Source organism: Trachymyrmex septentrionalis, unplaced genomic scaffold, assembly GCF_001594115.1.
Source record: "Trachymyrmex septentrionalis isolate Tsep2-gDNA-1 unplaced genomic scaffold, Tsep1.0 scaffold168, whole genome shotgun sequence".
Taxonomy (NCBI): Eukaryota; Metazoa; Arthropoda; class Insecta; order Hymenoptera; family Formicidae; genus Trachymyrmex; species Trachymyrmex septentrionalis.
The window spans coordinates 112,348-116,328 of NW_017304842.1; the positions used below are offsets into that span (position 1 = coordinate 112,348).

Genomic DNA, 3,981 nt, shown 5'->3' on the forward strand with positions numbered 1-3,981 from the left:
TTCTTTTTTTTTTTTTTAATTAACGGAGAAAGAAAGCTTGTTTAACTAAGCTTGGCGTCGAGTCTGGCGGAAATTGATTCTACGGGCTAATTGCACTCGGCAGATCTCCGCCTCGTATGTAGAGCGGTCCAAAACGACGCAGGGAGAAATAACGCCGTTGAACCGGTCGGAAGAGCGGCGGAACGCTGGAATGGCGGAGCGGAGCGGAGCGGACGAGATGCAACAAAAGGCACGTTGGGGGCCACGTTGGGTCGGGCTCTGGAATGGAACTGGAAACGAAAGGCCTGCGGAGGCAAGGGCGGGGAGCGCTCGTGGATGCCAGGCCGCATGGTATACGTGTGTATGCGTCGAGTGCAAGTAAGGTGACGGTACACGCCGGAGCGGCCGGAGGAGTCGGTCAGTCAGTCACTCAGTCGCACTCGCAGTCGGCGAGTCGCTCTCGGCTGCGCGGCGCGATCGCGTGGGCGTCTCTTTGCTTCTTCTCTCCTTTTCCTCCCTTTTGTTTCTCTTTTACTTTCTTATCCCATATTCTGTGCTGGTGTTTCAACTTGGTAACGAGCGAGAGAGAGAGAGAGAGAGAGAGAGATACTCAACTCCGGGAGGGCTCCGTCTCTCCGTCTTTCACCAGCGGAATTATTTTGCTGTCCAAGCGGAATGGTGGGTGACCGCTGAGAGAAAAGTAAGAACCTTTTGTTTATTTTATTAATTAAAAAAAAATACATTATAAGAAGGGGGAGGGAGCGGGGAGGGGGGGCCCTGCAAGACCGTTTGAGGAGTTTGGAGTTGACTCTTGGTATTCCTGCAAGATCCGCTTTGTACGTGAAGTCGTGTATTTAATAAGATCAGGCCTTAATTCGTGTATGGAATTAACTTGCTCCACTGCGCTGTATATACCGGTAATTGTATGTGAGAAACATAATTCATTCGTGTTCGTAAAGTGGATTTCAGATAGATTTCTCGGCGGGAAATTCATTGCTCGTATCACTTCCTTTTCTTTTTTTCTTTTTCGTTGAGTAGACGCTGGTGTGATCCAGAACAAATATGAGATAAGCACGTTCATGACGCATGTAGAAATTGTAACTTGAATTCCATTGGAATGCTTCTTGCCGGTGATAATTCTTATTCAAAATTGTTATTTCTGTAAGTACACGTGCATGCTAACGCGAGGGGAGAATGTGAAAGAAAAATCTTCTAATGGATATCAACGGAAAAATATTTTTACAGTTAAATATTTTTTTTTTTTTTAATTTTAAACAATTTCAAAATAAATTCTGAAATATTCTGTACTTTACAAATGGTGGGGAGACGTGTATAATACATGTATATATAATTATACCAGATTGGAAATATGTTTACCCGAGTTTATTTGTGTGCTTGGGACTAAGAAGTCGGATAAGAGACTTCTAGGAAATACATAGCTCTAAATAAATCACTGACAAATGGAAAAAAAAAATTGTAAAAATAATTAATATTAACAGCAGTTAAAATTTACCTTATAAGAAGAGGAGCTTAAAATCTGTGAACTGAAAATTTATCTTTTATGTTGAAATTTATAAAATATGAAACTAGAAATGTATCCATTATCGCGCGCACTCGTGAGATTAACTCGATAAGATGTGTAATATCACACGTTTGGCTTAACACACGTTTCTCAGTACGATATACAGTTAACTGCATGTGCAAAACTTTTATCGGAGACCGGTGTACAGTAAATTGTACATGTGTATGCTTAATGGTCATCTGAATATTCTTAGATTTCGTTAGATTTGCGTATGAATGTGCAAACGCGCGATAAAAAAGTGTATCAAAGAAATCTTTGAGCGCCTTCTCTTAATTCTATTCGATCATTCTTGGAACTCTGTGTTCGGTAACGGTTTTTTTTTAATTCACATTCAGAAATCGAATCCTGTTAAGACAGACAGAATTATCTTTCTTATTTTTTTTTTTACCTACACAGAATTTCCGTGCGAAATTAATTTATAAAAAAATCCACCGACAGAACGTTTGCATTTAGATGCTCTAATTTTGCTTTTACAGTCTAATATATGAATTAATTTAAATTCGATCTTTTTAGCACCTAGATTTCACTTCGCTTTCCGATTTTCCGTTGATTTTCGCAAACACATTTTTTCACGACACACACTCACACTTCTTTACGTACTGTCCCCTCGTTATGATAAAATGCCCGGTTAATGTAACGTCCCGTGATAAAACTTGCAACTTCTACTTTCGAACGGACCGCGTTGTCGCACGTGATACTTTGTACGCACGTGCGCCTGGATTTACGCACGAATAAATCCTTAAATCGCTCTTGCGTTTAATGCTACGTTTTGCACCGCTACCGCGTCATTGTCTCTTACGATACGTCACGTGCGAACAAAGTCCCCCCCGGGGTTCTTTTTATGGAGGACAAAAAACCGTCTGTTAACGATATCCACGTAATATTTGTCATTTTCCTTTCATAACGCTTCCTTCACAGAGCCCGTTTGCTTTATCTCTTCGGACATCTATAGCAATAAGGTGCAGTCGCAATGAAGATTACAACCTATCAGACATCGGATACCGGACCGGTTTCTGATAGGATTCGTTATTCCTTATTCCCAATTCTTTATTCCTTCTATTGTGGCCGCGCCATTATCGAATCAACAAATTTTTGTTATTCTTTATGCGCTTGAGAGTGACTCGAAGCTATGAGTAAAAGATCGTGACAATCTTTGAGGTTTGTTATGAATCGTAATCCTATCCTGCGTAATATCGTTCACGATGACTTTTGTACGCCTTACTCATTCTTCTTCCGAACAACGCCTTCTCTTCAAGCATAGCTCGCACAATGCTGAACCAAGTCATTATTACCTAATAATAATAGCTCTATTCATAACGTCTCAATCCTCTCGATTAGGATTACCTAGCGTAAGTCACGAAAATGTGCGATGCGCATGATGTCCCTGAAAATCGATTGTTAAAGTTTGGAAAGAGAAGCCTCGTACAGGGCCTTGAGAATTAAAAGGAAAAAATTATTTCAACAAACGTACTCTCTCTCTCTCTCTCTCTCTCTCTCTCTCTCTCTCTCTCTCTCTCTCTCTCTCTCTTTATACCGTGAAAACCTTTTTGTCTCTGCAGGTTTTTCTACAGCTCAAGCGTACTTAGAGTAAAATAGACAAACGGTTAATCCATTCTATATTTGCATAGTATTGCATAAAAGTTATTTTACACGATAAACTCAGAAACGCATAAATTTTAGCTTGACTCATCCTCCAGCGGATTTCTACAGTGCAGCGCAAATAGATTCGCTAAAGTCCTCATTCAAGAGATAGTAATGTGTCACTTATCAATCTGCGGTTAATCGTTTACAGTATGTTTACATTGAATTATGTTTATTAAATTAGTCGTGCTCCCGCAAGAATTCATCTCGTGACAGATGCGGAGTAGCATTCATCAACATATTTTATCTGCGAGCGGATTTTTCTTGCGCGAGATAGTCACTCGCCAGACTCTACGACAACATCTCTCTTGTTTATCAACTCGTAATTAATCATTTCTGTTTGCGAAATGTTAAACGTGTACGAGTCGAACTTAATTTATCCGCTAGCAAATATTTACGCGCGCAAACCATTCGTTGAAATTTTACGCGATTTGCGTTTTACATCGCACGTGAATACATAAGTTCTTCCTCTCTCTCTCTCTCTCTCTCTCTCTCTCTCGCTGTATCAGCATAATAATAATTTAATAAGTATACTTTAATAAGTATAAATTAGTAAAAATAATTTAATAGATATAATTTAATAAGTATAATTTAATAAGTATGGTTTAATAGATATAATTTGATAGAGATAATTTAATAAGTATATTTTAACAAATATAATTTTATAAATATAATTGAATAGATATAATTCAATAAATATAATTTATTAGATATAATTTAATAAATCGCTATCAGCTACTCTAGCGAGTGAATTCGGAACGCGCGACGAATAAAAGCGA

At 38.8% G+C, this 3,981-nt stretch overlaps 1 protein-coding gene across 3 annotated transcripts in view; it reads left to right on the forward strand.

Moving 5' to 3' along the window:
• The window catches only part of LOC108746350, a 76,197-nt gene that overhangs the window by 35,330 nt on the left and 36,886 nt on the right, over positions 1-3,981 (forward strand). For 2 of the 3 annotated variants that reach the window (XM_018483060.1, XM_018483063.1), the window contains exon 1: positions 293-679. The exons of the other annotated variant lie outside the window; for it this stretch is intronic. The gene's annotated coding sequence lies outside the window, so the exon portion shown is untranslated. Of the gene's footprint in view, positions 1-292; positions 680-3,981 lie in introns of those variants that run through there. 3 annotated transcript variants of the gene reach the window in all.